The 23802-nt window shown below is 50.0% G+C and overlaps 1 long non-coding RNA gene across 1 annotated transcript in view; it reads right to left on the minus strand.

Moving 5' to 3' along the window:
- Nucleotides 1-23802, minus strand: part of LOC148109750 (uncharacterized) — a 407130-nt gene that overhangs the window by 324403 nt on the left and 58925 nt on the right. Inside the window, exon 2 of the long non-coding RNA XR_015724660.1 lies at nt 19951-20058. This is a non-coding gene — a long non-coding RNA (uncharacterized LOC148109750). The remainder of the gene's footprint in view (nt 1-19950; nt 20059-23802) is intronic.

Raw genomic sequence — 23802 nt, forward strand, 5'->3', positions numbered from 1 at the left:
TTCTGCTGGCTGTTCATGGAGGGTGAGGGTTCCGGGAGAAGCCCGGCTCACCGGAGAGTCCCCCACCTGGGGGGTGTGGGAATCTCAAAGGAGAGTGAAAGAAGACCCGTTTGCACAGAGATGGAGTAAGCCTCTTGGAAGAACCAAAGAGAGATCTTGGAGACATGCGGTCTGATGCTGAGACATCCATGGTAGATTCTCAGGCAGAGCCTGGGGAAGGATCCAGAGCCCCGGTGCAACCTTGGTGGGGAGCAACACAGGGGGAAACTACATCATAAGGCCTCAGTTGGTTGCTAGAGATGGGAAATGTAACTCAAAATCGCTTGAACAAAAGAAAACATACTGGCCCACACCCTGAAGAACTCAGGGGTCAAAGGCTTCAGGCAACGTTGGATACAGGAGTTCCGATAGCGTCACGAGGAATTCCTGAATTCCCTGTCTCAGCTCTGCTTTCAATGCTGTGTCCAGGGCCAACCTGTGCTTCACCACCATGAGTGACAGCTCCTTAAATTCCATACACCTGGCTCAGTCTGTAGAGCGTCTGACCCTTGATTTCAGCTCGGGGGTCACGGGATGGAGCCCTGTGGCAGGCTCCTTGATCAGCAGGGAATCTGCTTAAAGACGCTTTCCCTCTGCCCGTCCTCCCACTCTCCCCTCCCCAATAAGTAAAGAAAATCTTTTTAAAAAATTCTGTACCCCATCTGCCCCACTGGCCTCTTCCTCCCCCAGTGTTGCCTCCATGCTTAGGCAGGCTTTCCCTTCATGGGGACGGACGTCTCCTTCCCTAGTAGTCAATGCAGAAATGTCAGGATTTTCTCTCACTGGCTGACCGCCACAACCTCACCCAGGGGCTTGGGCCCCGCTAAGTGGGCTGGAGGCTGGGAAAGGCTCCTTTTCCCAAAGAAAAACCATGGACAGGATGCAGAGCAGCAAAAACGACAAGTGTCTGCCAGGAACTCAGCACGAGGTGGGACGAGCCCAGGACCGAGCCCACCCTGACGTTCGAGCGTCCGTGGGAGACAGCCAGACCTTCCACAGTGAACGCCTGCCTGTTTTTGATTCAAACTGAAGAGAACGACTGTACCCAGTTCCTTAGGAGTAACGGCTGTAAAAATACGAAAAGAACAAGACCAACTGCGGGACACCTGGCAAAGACTTGAAGCCCTGACAGCAGAAACATCCTCCCCATTTGTGGGCATAAAGGAAACATAAAAAAAAAAAAAAAAAAAAACAAAAAAAAAACCGGGGGCTACAGCCAAAAAGACCAGCCAGGGGGACACAGCTCATCTGAGCACAGACTGGCCCAGCTGGACAGGGGAGTGAAGCTGGCAAGAGGAGAGATCACTGCCAAGGCAGAGGGCTGCCAGGACCAGGCTGGGCTGCTGGTTTCTGGAGAAAGGAGAGGCGTTAGTGTCCTGGAGCTGCTGAAACCAATGACCACAAACAGGGTGACTTCAAACAATGGGGATTTATTCTCACATGGTCCTGGAGGCCAGAAGTCATGACACGAAGTGTCAGCAGGGCTGTGCTCCCTCTGGGGAAGGGAGGTCTGGGGGCTCTGGGGTGAATCCCTCTTTGCCTTGTCCTGCTCCTGATAGCCCCAGGCGTCCGTTGGCTCGCAACCACATCATCCCAATCTCTGTGTCTGTCTTCACGGCCTCTCCTGGTGTCTCTGTGTGTCCTCTTCACTCCTGCCCCTTTGAGGACATCTGTCATTGGACTTCGGCCACCCTAATCCAGGATGATCTCATCTCGAGATCCTTACCTTAATTTCATCTACAGATGAAAGACCCTATTTCCAAATAAGGTCACATTCACAGGTACAAGGCGTTAGGACCTGGACATATCTTTTGGGGGACACTCATCCCCCCACTATGGTAAGCCTCGTCATCACCTTCAGAATCCTCTCTCTCCACGTGCCTGAGAAGAAGCTTCTGCTTAATGATAATAAAAATACGACTAATATCACTTTGGGATTTGCTTCAAATGAAATTTATAACTTTAAATATTTATATTAGAAAAAAGGCAGTTCAAAAATAGTGAACTAGTGTGTGACTCAAAAACCCAGTTATAAAAGAGCCAAGTAAACCTAAGTTAAATGAAGGAAGGAAATGATGAAGATAAGACATAAATCAATGAAATGAGGGGGAGGAAGAGCAACAAAATGTATAAATCCCTCGCTGTATTGGTAAAAAGAAGAAAAAAAGAGAATGAAGGTAATTATCAATATCAGAAATATTGAAGGAGGGAGTATCACTACAGGACCTATAGATTTTAAAAGAAAAATAAGGGAGTATTTGAATAACTATTCACCAACAAATATAGCAACTTAAATGAAATGGACAAATTTCATGAAAAATACACAGCTTACAAAATTTGACACAAAATGAAACAGAAACTCCGAGCAGCCCTATATCTGTTAAAGAAGAAAATAACACCTGTCTTCTACAAACTCAGAAAGTAAGGGAGGAGGGAACCTTTGCCTATCCATTGAGCCCAGCATAATTTTAACACAATAACCTGAAATCACAGAAAAATATGCCTCATGGACATAGTTGCAAATTTCCTTAACCAACGCAAGCAAATATAATCTGGTCACATAGAAAGAGGATAATATCATGGGAGCATGTGACAATTATCCCAGGAATACAAGGTGGACTTAACACTCAAAAAGCACCAAATATAAGTTGTGCATTAACAGAATAAAAGAAAATCATGTGATTGTTTTGATAGTCACCAAAAAAAGCACTTGACCATTTGAGAAAATTCAACAACCATTCATGATTTTTAAAATCTTGGCAAACCAGGACGAGAAAGGAACATCTTCGATCTGCTTAAGGGATCCACACAAAAACCTAAGCTAAAGTTATACTGAATGTTGAATAAGATTGCACACCTCCCCCTTACTCTGAATACTGATGTGATGAAGTCTGCTCTCCTTACTTGCACTCCATATTACACTGGAAGTTCTCACCATTCTAATACGGCAAGAGAAAGCAAACAAACAGAGATTAGAAAACGACCAGTAATATTATCCATCTGCACATAACCATACTGTTCACATAGAAAATGCTAAGGAATTTATGAAACAACTATTAGAACTAATAAGGTCACAGTTAAAATAGATTGTAATTTTATATCCTAGCAACAAACAATTGAAAAATGAAATTTTTAGAATTCCTCTTGCAGTAGAATCAAAAAACAAACTCCTTGGTAAAAATTCAATAAACACACGCAATACCTGTTCACTAGAAGCCATAAAATATTACTGAGAGACATTAAATCAGACCGAAATAAATGAAGAGGCATCCCACGCTCCTGGCTTCTTTGAAGACTCAATATTGTTAGGATGTCAATTCCTCCAAAATTTCTCTATAAATTTAACATAATCCCAATCAAAAGCACAGCTGGCTTTTATGTAGAAATTCATAAGCTGGTTCTAAAATTTGTATGGAAATGCAAACTACCTAAAACTGCCAAAGCAATTTCAGAAAAGAAGAATAATGTGGAGGACTACAGTCCCTGACTTCAAGACTTACGACAAGGCTACAGTCCTCAAGGCAGCGCGACATCGGCATAAAGCACCAACCAATCCATCAGTGCAACAGAACAGAGAGAACAGATTCAACAAAGGCACAGACGCAGCATAACGTAGGAAGGAGTGTTTACAAGAAACTGTTGCAACAACTGGGTGTCGGTATGAAAACAGAGCCCTTGGCCCTTCTCACGAGATGCTCTCCTGTTAGGTGCCGCACTAACTCAATGGAAGGACGGTCTCTAGAACCAAATATTATGTCCAGAAACTGCAAGTATGCTTGTCAGCACGAATGTCTTTAAAAGAAATCAGTGCCACAACAATGGCACCAATGGGATTGCGGCTCTGTTCCGGCAGGAGCAGGAGACGGCACTCTGCACAGACTTGCTGAGCAATGGGGCTGTTTCTGTTTGCCAAGGTGTGTGCGTGTGTGTACGCATGCGTGCCTGCCGACAGTGGGACGCACCTCTGACCCCTCCCCTATGGAGGAGGGTCCTCTCCAAGGCCCAGTGAGCCCTTCCACCAGCCCCCGTCCCAGGGGCCTCCACGTGGGACTTCCCGGGAGGGCGAGGGCCACAGCGGCCCAGCTGGGAGTGAGGGCTGCACAGAGGGCAGCGTCTTCTACACCCAAAACCACAGCCACGGGGCCACCAGTCGCGACAGCAGGACAGCATCACATCCATCATTGACAGGAAAACCACATTCTCATTCTGCAGGTCTGTTTACAAGAGCCAACAAATGCCCTTTCCCGCCCAGGGCTTTCTTTGGCAATTACAGTTGTAAAAGCCACGGTGCTGTAAATGACTCTATTCAGAAATTTCAGCAATGAAAACGTACTGATTTGAAGAAAAAGAAGAGGTACCTAGAGAGAGGGATTTAAAATACCCAAATGCTGGTGACACGGTGGGGATGATGAGCAGACCAACTCTCCCCCATTGCCACTCCCACCCCACATACTTCCAAGAGACTCCAGCTCCAGGCCTGGAACTCACCCGCAGAGCCCGCGTTTTTGGGCTTGGTGCTTGGTGTAGGGCTCAGTCAGCCCAGGTCATGGGACAGGCTGACCATGGCCAAGGAGACTCAGTCCCTTGGTCTCTCCAGGGAAATGAGAACAAGAAGGTGAAGTGGCCCTTTCTGCCCCGAGGAGGGAGGCCGCTCCAGGAGCAGAGCTGAGTGTGAGCAGGGCCTCTGATCCTGGGACTGTCCCAGCAGCGTGGGCCCCAGGCCTGTCCAGACACGTGAGCCCATACATCTGTTTACTGCTGGGGCTGGCCGGATTGCATCATATGCCACCTGAGACAGTGTTCAAACTGAGGCAGAGAAGCCGACCCACTGCCGCACACAGTGACCACCCAGCCACAGCCCCACCCTGATTCCAAGCTCCCACACTGGTCCTGTGCTGTGGCGGTTTCCACACGGGAACTTCACGTGTGAAACCAAACTTGGGTCTCCAGCATCTCCAGGCCTGTGTTACCCACCCCATCACCCTCAGTGATGTGCAACAGATCCATGAATCCGCCCTCCTCCCAGGTTCCAGAATTAGCTGAGGTCACGCCCTGTTTCCACCTGGTCACCAGGGAAGAGCCCACTTCTGCCTGAGTCAGTGGGTTGCAGAGACAGCTTGGGTCCTAGAACTTTCTGATGTCCTGCTGAACACGTGCTACTGGAAGCCCAGAGGCCTCGGTGTCTCTGTCCTGTGGAGGACGTCACGGCAGAGGCTGGTTTCCTGTTCTGGTTCCACAGCCCAGGCCAGGCACCCAGGAGCCACCACGCCCGGCACCACCGCAGCTGAGCACAGAGCCTGGGCTGTCCATGCAGGGAAAACGGGGCACCAGACCGAGCGCCTGCAAGCCTGCTCGCTGCAGACACATCAGGCTGAAAGCCAGGGCTGCGATGCACATGACACAGAACATTTCCTTCGAGCATTCTAACAGCCTCACGTGGACACGGCCACGGAGGAAGCCAAACACCCTGACCACCAAAGCACCTGGGTCTCCTTTCAGAGGCGGGAGAAGGGCCAGAGGAAATGACCTCACGGCCCCTCCTTCCTGCTGCTAATCGATGGTCACTGAGGGGATGCCCGGGTAGGCGGCCCTGCCAGAGCCTTACTTTGGGCAGCTGTCCGTCCCCCGCTGACAGATGGGGGGATCACCGGTGGCCTCGGCCTGTCACTTTCACAGTGAGAGCTGCTAGGGTCAGGCATCCCCAGGCCTCAGGCCCGAACCCTGGTGGCACACCGGCCTTGGAAGCCCAGCCTTCAGAAAAGCCTGCCAAGCTTCCTGTTTTTCATTCCCTTCAAATCCAGCCAGCCCTCCCTGCTGGCAGTGCCAGATTGGGAAGGCGGCCAGCCTTTGTCTCAGACCTGGGCATCTGAGCCCACCCCGGTGTCCCAGGGAACAGAGCATGGAGGAGTGCACAGCCTAGCTGGCCGCTCCCTGGCCCTGGGGCCCCCCAGGTACAGCCTCCCGCTAAGTGAGCCAGGCAGTGCGTCCTGTCCCACTGGATATTTATTTGCTTTTAAAAAGGTTTTAATCCAGACTACTTGTGTTCCCAGCAATTCATGTGTTAATTTACCAAGCTCTCCCGTGTTGAATTTCATTCCTTTTTAATGAGGTTAAACTGGGAGATTCTCTGAATTTAAATTAGATTGTCTTTCAAGGCAATCAATTCATCCCCCTGTCCAGAGCCCCCCATTCCAGCCACCCTCACCTCTCCCCAGGATGTCTCTGCGGCTGGGAGCTCAACTAGCCCACTCTCCACTGGGCAGCTGGGGGGATGTTTCTAAACCCTGCATTCAATCACATCTCCCCACTGTCTAAAGCCTTTATGGGGCTGGTTGTTTTCTACAAGGCTCTTTGCTTCCATAAAGGATCTCCTCTGCCACCAGCTCCCCTCCCAGCTCCCAGGCCTTCCTAGCTGCTGCCCTCTTTGCCAGAATACTCCCCCCACACCCGCCCCCGGGAATCCCGGCTCATCCTCCAGAGATCAGCCCAGCAGGACGACTTCCAGGGACCTCCAGGCCCCACGAGGAGGCAGCCGTACCACCCTCCCTGGCTCTCACCACACTTGTGATTTGAGTGATTAATTACATGCCTGTGCAATTCCAGCTCCTCCCTCAGGAGGCATCGTGTCTGTGACTTCACTGACCCTCTGCTCTCCACTGCCATGGCCCGCCCAGTGGGTATTTGTTCAGTCACTGAACAGGTGAAAGAATCCGAAGCAGAACAGCAAAATCAAGGCCCTGATGGAACAAATGACTTCATAGAATCACCAGAAATCCCAAGCTCCTCCCACAAATGTGTTAACGCACCGGCACCGATTACAGCATGTATACAACAAAAATTAGGATCCTCGTGGGCACCACGTTTTATTCACTTAAGGGCACGTCTGAAACAATGGCTAATCCTCGTGAGTTCCTCCCTGCCGAGCACTCCCTCCCTGTTCTGAGCGTTCTGCCTTCATGAACTCATTTAACCCTCAGGCCCCCCTATGACGCAAGCCCTGGGACCCTCCCGCTTCACGGAGGAGGAAGCGGAGCCCGGAGCACCTGGTAATCCACCCAAGGCCACGGACAGCAGGTGACAGCGCTCAGGTGTGAGTGCAGGTGCTCTAGGTCCACAGCCATGACTCTCGACCACGACCCTCCCCTGCCTCTTGGGGCCATAGGTGCTCCTTCAAGATCCAGCTCCATCCTCCGAAGGGCTGTGGACCTGCTCTCTACGTGTGTGCGCTAACTTACATCACCCCTGTCCCGCTGAGGGACATCCAGATTATGGCAAATGAGTAACTTTGTGCATATATTTCTAAATATAAATACTCCCTAGGATGAATTCCTAGAAGCGGGATTATTGCCTTAAAATCCCCCTTAAACGCAATGGAAAATGAGAGCTTCCCAGAGCTACGTGCAGGTTTTTCTACAGGGAGCCCCTGGGAGGAGAGTCACTGCTCCAGCCTGACTCAGGAAAGCAGAGCCGACCACAGCATGTGCCACACATCCATCTAGTGGTCGGGCAAGACCAGGGAGCTCAGACACAGCCTCACGACCTACATCTGTCCAGAGCTCTTGGAGGATGCCTTTCAATGGAAGGTGTAGGGCACGGGGACCGGAAATGGGGTGCATCCCAACGCTTAAGACACTGGCTGGAGGTGTGCAAGGACTGGATCAGGGGTTTGCCTTTCAAGCAGCGGTGAGTTACTGTAGAAGAAAGCAGTTTCTATTTGGATCACAAAATTAGTGCCGATGAACAAACACACCCCAAAAGGAGAAGGCTGATCCCCAACCCCTCTTCAAGCATGAGCAAACATATTACATGGTTTTCCCATCCTTATAATTTAAGGTAAATATTAGCCTAATATCTGTGAAAGAAGCTTTAGGTCCATGTCCAAACCCATGTTTCCAGTTCTCATCCAGATGCTTTCTAGCTGTTTTTGTTTCTCTGTCCCAATATTCACAAGGTGAGCTGGCATCTGTCGTGGAGAATGCAGTGGGCTCAATATCAGCCATGTATTCACGTGGCTGTTACTTTCAAGTGTGGAGAAAGTCTACTTTAAAAAGGAAATGGGCCCATTAAAGAAAGGCAGGAGATTAAAAGTCTCTGAATGAAATGGTGGTGAGAACTTGAGCAGAGAGCACAGTGGCCCCAGAAACCCAGATTATGGGGAGTCCCTGGAAAAGCAGGAAGAACAGCTACAGACGCAGGAAGCCCCTGGGTGGCCTGCACCATCCACAGGGCGTATGTTCCGATCACAAAACACAAAGGAGGTCTAGACGTTGAATGGTGGTCCCAAGAAGGTATGTCATGTCCTAACCCCAGAACCCGTGAATGTGACCTTATGTAGAAAAAGGATCTTTGCTCATATAAAGGATTAAAGATCTCAAAATGAGATCATCCTGGGTTTAGGGTGGCCCTTACGTCCAACAACGAGTGTCCTTATAAGAGACAGAAGAAGAGAGGGCACAGACACCAGGAGGAAGGCCATGTGAAGACAGAGGCAGAAGTTGGAATGACGCGTCTACAAACCAAGAAATGCTGAGGACTGCCTGGAACCACCAGAAGCAGAAGAGGCAAGGAAGAGTTCCCTGTTAGAGCCTCTGGAGCGAGCACAGCCAAGCGGACACCTTGATTTTGGACTTCAGGCCTCCAGAATTGTAAGAGAAAACATTTCTGTGGCTTCAGGCCCCCGGTATGCGGTCGCTGGTTACAGCAGCCCTGGAAAACCAATACAGGAGGTATAGGTCCGACATCCCATTTCTGGGAAAACGCTGCAAAGACATGCCTTTAAATGATTATTCCAATAATGATTCCCTTTGGGACCCTGGAAAACCCAATATATATGGATTTTGTTATTGAGTAAAAGATGGAGTTGCATGGCTCAGTGATTGACCTCTTTCTTCAGGAGCTGACGGATTTACAAACAAGAAGCTATTAAATTGAAAGCCTCAGGATTTAAAGAAAAAAGCCACGTTTGGCAAAATCCTTTTCCTATCAACAAAAGACCTTGAAGGTTCAAAGGGCAGAGAGCTATGATCTGGGAGAACAGCCGTGCCCAGGGACCCCATGGCAGTTGGAATCTGTCCTTGAGATGCCTCTAACCCAACTCCTAGCGTGGAGACCATGTGAAAATGTGAAGCCTCCTTCCTGAAGAGCAAGGGGGGGATGGGGAATGTGTTCTTCTGTGCCAGGGGATATATTTTTGTTTCAGGCAAAGAAGACATGGTAATGGCACACGGAAACCACGAGTGGACCCACAGGCATGCCGAGTAAGGATGGCGGACACACAGCAGCGTCACGACCAATCCCATGATCATGAAGTCAGGGGCAGCATGGTCCATCTGTGTGCCAGGGGCTCCTAAGGGTACCAGACACCACGGTGGGAAAACCATTCCCGGAAGTCCAAACTTTCATCTCCGCTGGCCAGTGCATCTACAAAGACCAAGGACTCCCTTGAAGCCTTCAAGGGAATGGAAACCAGAACATAAAGCAGTTTGAACATCAGCACCCAAAGGCTCAAGCTCACCAACATCTCTTTAGAAGTCATGTTTTGTCGAATTTAAATGATCTAAAAATAACACTATCTCCCCCCATGAAAACATGCATCTTTCAGATGATAGTCCAAATTAACCTAAGATGAAGTAATCACAAAGAAATGTACTTGAGCCCAAACCACTCTTAAGGTTGGTTCCCAAGTAAGAATCCGAAGTGAACCTAATGAAACTCGGTATGATTCTTGAGCGACGGTACATGGTCACATTCTCTGTGGTTGGGAGGGAGAACACGTTTGGGAGTTTTGTTAAAGGACCGCTGACATCATGAAAAGCCGGGCAAGAATGGGCATGTGTTCCTCCACGGCGTGTTCACAGGCGGGCTTCCTTTCATTCGAGCACAGTCAGTTCTCATCAAAGGGATTCTTGCTCCCACAGGATTCAGGTAATTACACTGCACTGACAGCACTCACTCGTCATGTTATACATTTTCAAAAAACCATCGATTCCACTATATTTGCATTTAAAAGTTCCACACGCTCTTGCAGATCCTCGTGTGGACAATGTGTTCCCTGGAATTCTGCTTTCAGGAGTTGGTGCTTTCTCCAGAGGTTCTGCACGATGGTGCAGCTTTTTCTGTCCTCTTCAAGGATGGGTGGATATTTTTTGCCCAATACAAAAGACAAGCTCTTATGGAGAAAAACCATATTTCTTATGAAAACTCAATGTGGTTCCCAAAAGTTTCCTTCGGAAGAAAAAGGTCACATATGATGTGTATCTAGACCATGTAAATGGTATTTCACCAAAGGGGTCAAATTTGCACATCCAAAAAAGGACCTGTGTTTAGTCCATTCTTGGAAAAACCTCTTTGCCAGCTGCTTTCAAGATGGTGTAACGAATTATTCTAAAGTGATAGAGAACTCTTGAAATCTGGAGGGTGAATTGGAAGTTGGGCAACAGGCAGCATCATTCGTGGCAGGAGGCGATGAGCCAGGAGGTCAGATGAATGGAAGGAACTGTGGTGCTGCGAACAGTAGAACGGGTTTGCATTTGGCAGATCGCAGGAAAGAGCAGTGACGTCACCTCTTTGGAAGGGTGGAGGGGAGTCTTGACACTGAATGTCCTCACGGATAAGAAGATCAACATGTGTCCCCTCCTGTGGACCCCTGGGAGGACACTCCACCACAATGGAGAAGGACTGTCATACTAAATGGACAAATGCAGCTCCCATGTCTCGGGGAGGGCATGGTGACCAGGGCTCAGACCCCTCAGGACAGAGGTCTGGCCGTGCACCGTACAAACCATGAAGCAAGCATACATGCCCACTGAAGGCCAGAACCTTCTAGAATGGGCACTGAACAAGAGAGACAATGAGCTCGTCATGGCCCTGAGACCAAGTGCTATGCCAGACACTGTCATTGATCCCACCCACCTCCCTCTTCCAAGAAAAAAAGGCCCTCTGGAATCCTGCAGTAGCTGCTCCCCCATGCATATGGAGAAGTGCATCCAAGATACACAAGGGGGAAACCATGGTGGTGGTGGTGATGTGCGGATTCCCCTTCTGGAAGGACCTGCCCAGCTGTGGAGACTGAGGTCAGCACCCAGGCTCCAGCGGCCGGCTCCCCTGAGCCTGCCTCAGCTGCAGAGAGCCGCCTGCCTGAGGCCCCACCTGTCGGTTGGACGCCAGGGCAAGCTCGCTCTGGCCCGTGGGAACCAAATGTATACATCTCTTCTCAAATCTGTGGTCAGAGACAGGCACACTGGTAGCTAGAAATCAGCCCTGGTAGTATTTACACCATGGGAATTGGCAAATGCTACAAATGCATGGCTGGTTTTTTTCCCCCAAAATGGTTAAACATTCACCAACACACCCTTCCTGGAGAAGCCAGCATCCAGGGCCTAGGCCATGTCAGCCCGAAGCAGGACACCTCTGACGGGTGATACTGCTTCAGTGCTCCCTGCCAGGAGGGCTCAGGTGCAGCTCCGCTCCTCCCTCTGCCCAAACCTGCTTCCCCTTCCTGCGAGTTAAATGTCTTAGCACCTGCGTCAGGAGCCCAGGACCCTCCACGGGGAATGTGCACCGTGCTCAAAGTGCATCCTCTCTGACAGGGTCCAGAGGGTTCCTTCTCATCACTGAAGGATGTGATTTGCAGCTTCTTTTTTAGCCAATCAGCAAACATATTAAGCAATTTCTACATGACAGACCCTGGGCCAGACACTGTGTATGCAAGACCAGGTCCCACCCACATGCAACAGGTAACCTTGGGGACTCAAGCGGGGCGGGGGGGGGGGCCTCCATCAAACTGTGCAGTTGGCTCCTACTAAATTTGCTTTAAATTAACAGAGCAATCACCTTCCTAATTATGTAAAAGTACAAAATGTGTAACAGCGTAAAATATGTTCAGAACATCAAATCTATTAGAAAATGAGATATAATGTGTTCAGAGTTAGGAAAACAGACACAGTCTGCTTTCGTTTAAAGTGGAGTTAACATCAAATGAAAGTCCGAATTTGCTTGTTAACAAACAGAATGTCAAGCAACCGGCTTTTTTTTTTTTTAAGATTTTATTTATTTCTTTTATAGAGACAGAGAGGGTGAGCGCAAGCAAGGGGAGCGGCAGGCAGAGGGAGAAGCAGACTCCCCGCTGAGCAGGGAGCCCAACGCAGAACTCAATCCCAGGACCCTGGGATCATGACCTGAGCTGAAAGGCAGATGCCTAACCGACTGAGCCACCCAGGCGCCCCCTCGAGCAACTGGCTTTAAAAATAGAACACGTTTCAGCATTTCCTCAGTGCTTACCTGGCCAGGTGCTGTTACAGGAGGTGTCAGGATGACTGAGGAAAGCACAGTAGGAGTAACCCTGTGCCCCGGTCCTGCTTCACTGTCAGCACGCTTTCAGCCTGGCCTCTCTGCAGCCAACCCTGACGCACCTACGGAGCTGGGACCATTCTCCCCACCACCTTACAGCCCAGAAGACCAAGGCTCAGAGGTCGAGGAACCAGCCCAGCATGAGTCAGACAGAGGAAGACAATACTGTATGATGTCACTTATGTGTAGAAACTTAAAAAGTGAAATCATAGAAACAGTGACTAGAATGGTGCTTATCAGGGGCTGGCAGCAGGCGAACGTTGGTCCAAACTTCCAGCTGTAAGATGCATAAGCACTGGGGATCTCATGTACAGCATGGCGATTATAGTTTAAAATATTGTGTTATCTACTTGGAAATTGCTAAGAGAGTAAATGTGAAGTGCTCTCACAACGGAAGAAAATGGTACCCATGTGACGTGACACGGGCATTAGCTAAAGCTAAGTGGCGATCGTCTTGGCGATACGTGTGTGTCAATCAATACACCGCACACCTTAAATTTATACAGTGTTATGTGTCAATTATTTCTCAATAAAGCCAGGACATGGACAGGGGTCGGCATTCAATATCAATCGACAGCCACTCAGCCTTCCAGACTTCAAAGATCAGAATAGCTACATTAGAAATAGCCAACACTTGTCATTGTTAAAAATAAACCATCTTGACATTAGGATTCCTCTTTTTCCAGGGATGAATCCAAGAGTCGAGCACCCCGATATCTGAGACCATGAGCACAAGTGCATCGCCTGTCACTCTTGGTAAAGACATGGCAAAACCATGGATTTGGGGGATTTCGGGGAAGCATTTGTATTTCCAAGTATTTCTCTTGGAAACCATCAAGCCCATGTGTCACAGAAATAAGTGATTTAAGGTTGTCAAGAAGTACTTTCAGGCTTTCTGGAGGAAGCCCTTGAGGGTGAGGGGAGACATGTCAAGAGAAGGGAGATGTGTCTGCTCTGCAATACGTCAGAGTCCAAAACAAACTGAATCCACAGGCAATTACAAAATAGAGGGTGTTTTTGCAACAGCAGCAGTACCAGCACCAATACCATTAAACTAAAATCATTTTTCAGAAATACTGTTTTGAAAACACTTAGTGGTTGGGAAATTAAAACCCGAACTGTGGCTCTCTCATCAGTTTCATGCATATTCATCCTACTTTTCTCTGAGTTTGGAGGCAATAGAATTCCACCTCCCCCCTAAAAAAAGCCTCTTTATTTTGGATATTTCATCTGAGTAATTTAATGCTAAATTGAAGCTCAAAAACCTTCATGATCCACAAGATTTTTGTTCTGCTCATTTAAACTCTGGGCAGCTTCCAACTTCGTCACACCTCCCCTTTGTTTTTAACTGGCAGCTGCTTGCCCAAGGACAGGAAACTCAAGTCCTGTCACTCTTTAAGCCTGACTTTACGCATTTCCACTTCACATGTCAACATGAAAAGTAACCACTTTTTAAAAAATAATAGTTAAAGCCAATTACAAATTTGCTATTAAAATCACACTAATTCCACTTTGAAGCATGAAGAACAAAATTAGATTTCATCTTAAAGACAAAGTACACTCACACTTTTTTAGAGCTGCACAAACTCATTTACACTGCTCTGTGCACGAATCTCCGTTTGCCTCTGCTTGGGGTGGGATTGAGTGAAAATTTCAGGTGGAAGCTCCCTGAGTTCAGAGTCTGATGGGCCCTCTCCCCTCACAAGGAGACGGGACAGAGAGCTGTGACATGGGACACAAAACGGCCCCAATGGCGACCACAAATAAAATAATAATTGCTACCATTATCACAACAATTACCTCGGGAGGAACAGCAGCTAATATGGACTTAACCACATTCCTAGAATCTGGCTGCGCATTCTGAATACATAATTTCACACAATCCTCACAACACCTCTATTATACGCATTTAGTACCCTGTTTAAAGGTGAAATGGAGACTCAGAGAGGATAGGTAACTTGCCCGAAATCACACAGCAAGCAACTCAAAGCCCCCCTCCCCCAACTCCAATGCCCAAAGTGGCAGGTTGAATCAATGTCTCTCATTAAGGGTCTCCCTGTATCCTCACCTTTGCCCCATAACTTTGTAGTCTCCTTCATTCTGGTCCTGGCCCACCTGACTTGCTTGGACCATGGGGATAGTAACAAAGTTGACATCAGGAAGAAGGTCACGAAGGGCTCATGTGACTCTGCTCCCTCTCTTGCTTCCCTACAATCACCATGATCTCCAGGCCACATCAGCCTGAGGATACGTGGGCTGGAGAATTGGAGGGACGTGACCTAGAATCACAGGGGGTGGGCTGTCCCAGCCAAGGCTGTTCTAGTCCCACCAACCCGCCAGCTGATCACGGACACACAAGCAAGCCCAACTAAGACCAGCCAAACCTGGCCCAGGAAGAGCAAAACCACCCCATTGACCCGCAGACGCATGAGAAATAAAAAATAGTTTAGTTCAGCTATGACATTTGGGGTGGTTTGTTAGACAGCAGACGTCTAAACTGCTCTAAACCACTCTAAACAGCTCACCAGGGAGCTCTTTCTATGACCTGTGATCAGCTCAGTAACGGTCCCCAAAGACGTCCAGGTCTTACTCTCCAGAACCGGTGAATGTTTCTTCATACGGCAAAAGAGACTCTGCAGACGAGATTAAGTTAAAGGCCTTGAGATGGAGTGATCATTCTGGGTCATCCAGGTGGGCCGTAAATACCATCACCAGGGTCCTCGTAAGTCGGAAGCCGAGGAGACTGACACAGAAGAGGGTCACATGACGCAACACACCATGCTGCTGGTTCGGAAGAGGAAGGAGGGGACGTGCGCCAAGGCCAGAAAGGAGTACAGTTCTCGAAGCTGGAAAGTATTCTCCCCTAGCAGCTCTGGGGACAGGGCGGCCCTGCCAACACCTTGCTTCAGTCCAGCGAAGCTGGTTCCAGACTTCCGGTCTCAGAACTACAAGACCATGAACACGCGCTGCTTTGAGCCACCACGCCTCAACTGTAGGGACACAGAAGCACTGACTCTGTTTCTATTGGTGTTGGACTGCATTTCATGAAACCGAATTTAAATCAGAAGTTTACATCACTTCCCAGTCTGCGCGGGACTGACCCCAAGGCCTGGACGCGAAGATGAGCACGGGGGCAAGCAGACAGTGTGCAGCCTGAGCCCAGGGACCCGTGGGAAGGACACGGGAGTATCAGACACAGCCAGCCCGGGGCAGAGGCCTCAGAAGAGTCAGCCACTGAGAGCTGGCCCAGCCCACGACACTCAGACATCCTCGGCCTACTTCTTTTAAAGAACCGCCATCTCAAAGAATTTAAACACCCACAGACTCATTTAAGATAATGACATAAGTTCGTCTGGTGCCGCCTGATAGAACTTTCTGCACCAGTGGATAGTCTGTCTACACTGTTCAAAACAGTAGCTGCTCGCCACACGTGGCTTTTAATCCCACGAGAAGTGGCTAGTGTGACTGAGGAACTGGATTTTTATATTTTACTCAATTTTATGACGTTAAGTTTGAATGGTGTGATGGTTAGTTTTATGTGTCAACTTGACTGGGCCGTGGGACGCCTAGATTGCCGGTCAAACATTCCTTCTGGGCGCGTCTGTGAGGGTGTTTCCGCCAGAGATTAGCATTTCCTTCAGTCACGGAGTCCAGCGAGCGCCCTCATCCATGTGGGCTGCCTCGTCCAATCTGGCGAGGGCCCGAGTAGAAGAGAAGGCAGAGGGAGGATGAATTCGCTCTCTCTTCTCGAGCTGGATGTCCATCTTCTCCCGCCCTCAGACGTCAGTGCTCCTGGTCCTGGGCCTCCTAACTCGGACTGAGTCCCACCACCCGCTTGCAGACGGCAGACCCCGGGACTTCTCAGCCTCCATAACCATGTGAGCCAATCCCTGTCATAAATCCCTTCTTCTTTCTATCTACATCTACACAGAGAGAGATACAGGTACGTTCTCCTGGTTCTCTCAGGAGAAGCCCTACTGATCTAAGCGGCCACGTGTCCCTGGCCACTAATGGTCAGGACGGCTTAGTCAGCAGAAGACGTTCAGGCTCACAGAACTGGGGAATTTTGTCTGCTGTGATCCCTGGCGAGTTGTCAGGGCTGAGTTGAGAGCAGCTTACGGCGGCTCAGCCCCTTACCGCGTATGGAACCATCTTGAACGGTCTCCATTTCCTCATTCACTGGGAAGAACCTCGCCTACCTCAAGATCGTTGTGAGGATTACAGATAATCTCCGTAAAACTCTAAGCACAGTGCTTCGAACTCAAATACAGCAAAACACGGCAGCTACCAGGATTATAACCAACTCTCCTTTCCATGATTCAAAAATCACTGTCTCAGTTCAGGTAACTACAACAAACTGCCCTGGGCTGGGGTCTTGCAAACAACAGATATTTATTTCTCACACTTCTGGAGGCTGGAAACCCAAGATCTGGAGCCAGCGCGGTCAGGGTCTGAGGAGCCTTTTCTGGGTTGCTGATGACCATCTTCTCGCTGCAGCCTCGAATGGCAGAGAGAAGGTGAGGGAGCTCTCTGTTGTAAGGACATTAACCCCATTCACGAGGGCTCCACCCTCATGACCTCATCACCCCCTAAAGCGCCACCTGCTAACACCCTCACCTTGGGAATTAGGATTTCCACTCAGGAACACGGGGGGACACAAACATTCAGTCCACAGCACCGACAGACTTGCAACGCCCCCCGGTAATACTATCAAGGCGAATGCACTGATCAGCGCTGCACTAGGCTGCAAATACCCAGAGACTCAAAAACCTGCCTTGAAACACCGGGCCAGCCAGCTTTGCTGTGCATTGTCTCTGCTGGTTTCACTCCACTCCACAGTGAGGGGAGAGAACCGCTCACACGGCAGAACGGATCGCGAGGACAGGGAATGGCCACCACACCACGGTGACCACACTGCTCAGGATAAAGGGACAGTACCTGACACTCAGGCATTACTGCACATGGCCTGGCCCCTGCCCGGTGCAAACCGGGTGTCCCCACACTGCCTCTGGAGTTCCCAGCTACAGCCCCAAGGCCACGGCCTGGGCAGCGTCCTCTTCTCGTCATTTCTCCTCCCAACTACTCTGGCTGAGAGGCGTCTTTGACGGAGAGTCCCTCCGGGTCTCTGCCCTGGAGGTGGCACCATGGGCTCCTGCTATGCATCCAAGAGCTGGGCATGAAGGGTGTGCTCACCTCTCCCTGACTCCTGTGCAGACATGTCAGCCACACGGCGATGGGCATCACTCCAGAGAAAACTCCAGGCTGCACCTCCCACCAAAAACCAGTAACTACGAGGAGCATGTGCCTTCCGCGGAAACCTCGAAGCTCTTTCCAACCCTTGTCTCCTTAACCTTCCCTGACACCTCAGAGGAAGACGGCGATGATGCGTCCTTATTCTCCTCTCCTGCTCCAGAACACAGAAGACACGTCAGTGTTGACGTCACCCAAACTCACAGAGCAAAGGCACGTTCACAGTTACAGGGCAATTCTAATGTTGACACCGACAATAATTACGGCAGCAAACAACCACTGGGAGCTGGCCGTGTGTCAGGCACGGTGCCACGCGTCACCCTCTTCGTCTCTGACCATAGCACATGGGGCAAATATCACTGTGACCTCCATTTGACAGGTGACCTGAGGCTCGGAGAGGCAGTGGGACCAGCCCAAGGTCCCAGCGTTGCTAAGGGCTGGAGTCAGGATCCAAACTCCCACCTGTGAACCCACGCAGCCTGTGCCTTCCTTCGCCTGTGGTTGCGGCCAAGCAGCCGCCCCTGGTTCTGCCCACCTTCGGGCAGAAGGCACTGACCTAGGTGAGGACGCCAACCGGGAATACAGTGCTGGTGCCCCGGGCACTTGGCTCCCCTGGGACCAAGTCGACATGCACGTGCACCTTGGGAGTTGGCCCTGAGGTTTGGCCCCACAGCCAGAGATTGATCAGCTGGATTCCATCCTCACGCTTGGTCTTCAGGGACAAACTTCCCTTCCCTCCTGGCTTTTTTAGAAGCTTTGCGGTGTTTCTGCTTATGGATCACGTGCACAAAACCTCAACGTGACCAGCAGAGCACAGATGATAAAGAAGAAAGGTAAGAAACCCAAGCCCCTCGGCCGCATGGCGGCCGGGCAAGAAGGCGAGGGCGGGTGACACGGGGAGACCAGGAGCTGGGAGGTCCCGGCGGAGGCACCGACGGCCGGCAGCTCCAGTCACACAACAGATAAGCCTGAGGCACAGTGGTCTAGTGCTGGAGACCAGGCAGATCCCCGGATGATAGCGGCCCTGCTTTGACTCTGAGTCTGGGGAGCAGGGCGACGTCCAAATCGGGGGCTGGTCATGAAGCAGAGTTCTGCTCCAGCAGAGGCTCTGGAGGGACACTGGGAAGAGAGAGGCCAGCCAGGGGGAAAGTGCAGCCCGCAGAGAAGAGAGGGAGGCGCGCACAGGCCAGGAGGCACTCGCAGTGCCCAGGGTGGGGATCAGAGAGGCCAGGATCTCCCCAAGGACGCCTCCCTGTCATCCCCAGATGGTCACTCAGCCCTGCTTCACCCCTTCCCTGCACTGGGGGCTGTCCCTTCACAGGGAAGCTCAGGCAGCTAGAAATTGTCTCTTGGGGCAGGGTGGCATCCGTCCCCCCACACCCCGCCCAGGGGTCCACCAAGGCCCTCGGTCTCCTCGGGGCACAAAGCATACCTCTTCACCCTTCCCCAGCGCCCTGTCTGCCACCTGCTGCCTTGGATTACACACAATCCTCCTTTCCCTCTTTTGCTCGGTCGAGTCATCCCTAACCTGTGGTCTAACACTGGTTCCCCAAGCACTGTCATTTACCTGTCAAGCCTGATCCCCCACGTCCCCATGGCCACGCGGTGAGCCACCGCCCCCCCCCCACCAGCATCCCTGTGTCCAGCTCCCGTGCCGGGGCCAGGCGTTTAACACGGTGCGAGCAAGATACACACCAGGGGCAAATGGAGAGCCACAAATCTACGGATTATTATCCTGGTAAGAAAAAGAAGGGGTTGGGAATTGATAATAAAGCGTTCCCCAAACAGTAACCATGACAACCAACAGCACGAGAGGGATTTTATGCCTCCTCCAAGTTTTATGAGGCACACAACACGGCTCTTTTATGGACTCTGGCATTAATTATGCTCATCACAGGACAGAGCCCATGAAACGGCGCAGGGTACTCACCCACGGGGCTTCACTAAATTCACGTACGTTACCCATAAAAGTTTAAGGAAGTAATTAGGAAGATTCCCACTTGGGTTGTTTTATTATTTAAAAATTGATAAGATAAGGTATTAAGGTCAAAATATGAGTTTAAACAACAGGAAGGAATAGGAAGAAGAGAGGTGTTGAATTTTGGGCAGAACAGAATATCGACTTGAAGCAAGGATGAATTTCGTATCAGATAATGACAAACACCTGGAAATGCATATGAGGAGGGGAAAAACATTTTTACTTGAGACTCAAAACGCAAGCAGATGGTGATGCAAACTCCAAGAGATCTGTCTGGAGTGCGCTCACTGGGAAACAAGCCAGAGGCCACACGGTCCCCACAGAGGGCTCCTTACCTCCCTGCAGCGCTCATTTCCACAGTCTTCCCCGGGCCCCGATGAAATCAGTCCACGATGCTGCTGGAACATCAGCTCCTGTCCTGAGAGCCCAACGTTCCGGGTTTTCTGAAAAAAGGCATACACAGTGTCACTCCCTGAACTCCGTGCTGTGATGAAGTCACACAAATTCCCCCCCATTCTCCAAGCACGTGGAGGTGAAGATGCAGATGGGAACCACGTCCATAGGCCTGCCCTTTGGTGGGCTCACCACGCGCTGCACATGTAAGGAGTCACTTCTCAGATACACGGGACTTCTGCTCGGACACAGCAGATCGAACACTCGCTGCTTCCTCTTTCCTGCTCCCAGCCCAAGACAACGACAATAAGATATAAAGGAATAGCCCCACAAGGACAAAGATGAGACAGAAACCACCGCAGATGGGCACGGCCAACAGCACTGAGGGGCTGGAAGGCAGGCTGGCAAGAGCTGGCCCACTCTGCAGACTGCAGGAAGCTGAAGCCAAACCTTTTTGGGGAGGTGAGGGGGTGCAGAATCAGGAATTTCGGAGAAAGGGCATGGGAAGACCCACTACTCTGAGGAGCACGGGGGGCCTGCAGACGGGAGGGGTCGTGAAAGGCATCCTGAGGAGCAGCTCCGACCCCCCCGGGCCCAGATTCAAGCAATGCCCCACCCCCCCACCCTACCCCCCACACACACACACAAGAGAAAACAAGACATGGCTTTTGGGGAGGAAGACTCAGATAGGTTCCAGATCCGGGATTTACAGCCCAGCTGAAAACAGGCATGGAATGAGGCACCCAAAACTAGGCCATTAAGTAAAAGTCAACGTTCAGCATGAGGCCCCAGCACCCCCACCCTGGGCTCACAGAGCACGGATAGCCAGCTTACACCCCACACTATGGACTGCACTGTGTCCCATCAAAATTCACACGCTGAAGCACGATCCTCAGGATGACTACTTGGAGAGGGGTCTTCCCAGAGGCAAGTGTGGCTAAATGAGCTCATAAGAGTGTGGCTCTGACCCGACTGGACCGTGCCCTCCTGAGAGGAGGAAGAGACCCCAGAGATGGGGGCACACAGAGAAAAGGCCACGTGAGGACACAGCGAAGCATCTGCGAGCTGAGGAGACAGCCCCCAGGAGAAACCAACCTGTGACACCTTGATCTTGGACTTCCAGCCTCTAGGACGGCAGGGAAATAAACGTCTATTGTTAAGCCACCCCATCAGTGATGGCTTTGTTACAGCAGCTCTAGCAAACTCATACACCCCGTGAAGAGGGGACAAAGCGTTCCTCTCTAGGAGAACACCTGCTCAGGAGGAAGACCACAGACACTGACAAGCGCGGGTTCCTGGTAAAACGAGCAGCTCCCGGCAGCAGCCACATGGAACCACCAGTCGGAAAGTGCCACCTGCCCAAAGCGTCCACCAGCTGCTGGGGCCTCTCACTTCAGCATCGGTGGGCAGTCACGAACCAAGCCAATGAGAAAAGGCGCTGGGCATGAAACTGGCCAGCGAAAGAAACGTAAACTCAGAGGTGGCAGGCACATGCAGGGATCCAAAGAGACGTATTGTGGGGGGAAACCTATGATCAGTATCCTCAGAAGGGAGGAGAGGCACATGCACAAAAGAGCAGGTGTGCATAGAACGGGACCCTTCGGATAACGAGAGAGTGCGCTCAGAAATTACACACATAAGAGCAGAATTAAGGGAAAATCCCCACAGTTTTAAAAGATGAAATTAAGGACATACTCCCAAAAGGTGAACAACAACAACAACAACAAAAAACAAAACAAAAAAAAAAAAAAACGGAGGTAGAAAATAGGAGATAAAAAATAAGAAATTGGGTGCATTCATCCAAGAGGCCCAATAGTTGAACAACAGGAATCCCAGAAACAGAGAACAGAAAAAAAAAAAGAAATTACCAAATAGCATAAGTCAGCAGAAAGTCAAAACGAACCCAAAATGCAACAATCAAAAGTAGCAATCTATGCCATTGTTTCGATACATCAGCTTACATTTCAGAAGAAAGAGCTAAAAGGTGACAGTGGTTTTCTCCAGGGACAAGACTGTTAAAGAGAGGGAAGGGTAGTGCTGTTGACTTTCACAGCGCATCCATGTACTACTTTGGTTAAAAAAAATAAAAAATTATTGAAAAAATGAAACATTACAGATAAATCTAAAGTTCCCTCTCCTAAGAAAAGTCTTTTTCTGGTTTCGTGCTTACATATGAGCACCAACAGAAACTGTTATTATTTTTATTTAATTTGTACACAACTGATGCATCGTTGTTTAATTTCCAACAGAGCTACAAGATCCTGGCTCGATCTCACTCATGGACCCCAGAAGCAAAGCCTCCCCAGGCTCCTGGGTTCTTTGGGGGCTTCACGTGGCAGTGGGAAATGAGAGCGGCCCCCCCGGCCCACTGACCGGGGGCAACAGGAGGCAACACAGCCCTGACTCCAGGAGGGAGGAGAACATGAGGCCAGAGGGAGAGCTCTGAGAACTCCTGCAGGGCATCGCCTTCAGAGCTGGAGGGACTCGTGGAAACCGAATCCACACTGACCGAATCCATTTCTTCTGTGTACTCCCGCACAGACGACAAAGCTTTAAACCAGAGCCAGCTTCCTGCCCACCTGTCGTCATAACCATGGCTTTTATTTTTACAGTCTTTGGGGTATGGGCTATTTCATATTATTCACACCATCACAGTCCTGTATTATTAAACTCTGGTTGAAGAAAAAGGCCCAGTTGGTTATAAAGACAAACAAAACAATATTGAGAAGATACCATGAAAGGGAAATAGCAAAAACAATCCTTGACTCTGGATTTCGAGGATTAAGTACTGATAAGTCTGTATTCCTACGACACACTTCCATTCAGGCACCCCAAAAGTACAGGGAGCTCTCACTCAGGGGTTGTGCTAGGAGCAGGCCCCCTGCAGGTGCAGGGCTGGGGGCTCCCTGAGAGCCATGCTCAGGTTCTGAAGGTCAGCAGCAGACTGACTCCACCCACCAGACCCCAAGCTGTTAGAAACTCTGTTCCCTGTTAGGGACTCGACAGTCACAATGGACTCAAGTGGGTTATACCTGAAACTTACTAAAAGCAACCAAAAACATAAGGTAAGGAGAAAGTCAATACAGGGCCAATGCCCATGGCCCTGTCCATTATTATGTCCATTGGCAGAAAATCCTGGCAGCCTCTAATGACAGGAGAAATTGGGAATTTATAGGACTCTGTGCTCAGAACCCCTAAACCCGGCCACTTCTTCATTTGCATATATTTGCAAAGTCAGCTGGAGCTGGGTTGTGATACCCCAGTTAGGTGGTAGGTCCCCACTCAACACAATAAAGTTCTTTATTTCATGGAATTTTGCCTATAAAATGTTTTTCCTAATTAATCCATCTTTAAGCTAAATATTCTATTTATTGGGTGTAGTGGATTTAAAAATATCCCCCCAAAATTTATGCCCACCTGGAACTGCAGAATGTGACGTTAACTGGAAATAGGGTCTTTGCAGATATTCAGTTAAGGTGAGATCCTACTGGATTATAAGGAGAGAACAGGACACACACATACGGGGAAGACGGCCACGTGACAACAGAGGCAGGGAGGAGCTGATGTGGCCACAAGTCAAGAAACACTAGAAGCCACCAGAAACTGAAGAGTCAGGAAGGATCCTCCCCTAGGGTTTCTGGAGGAAATGCAGCCCTGCTGACACCTTGACTTTGGACTTCCGGCCTCCAGACTGTGACAGGATAAAGTTGGGTGTTTCCAGCACCCCACCCCTATTTGTGGTGCCTTGTTCGAGCAGCCCCAGAAAGAGAAGATGTATGTGAGTATTTCATGTA

This window comes from Ursus americanus, chromosome 6 (assembly GCF_024610735.1).
Source record: "Ursus americanus isolate L20-20 chromosome 6, mUrsAme1.1.p, whole genome shotgun sequence".
NCBI classification, from domain to species: domain Eukaryota; kingdom Metazoa; phylum Chordata; class Mammalia; order Carnivora; family Ursidae; genus Ursus; species Ursus americanus.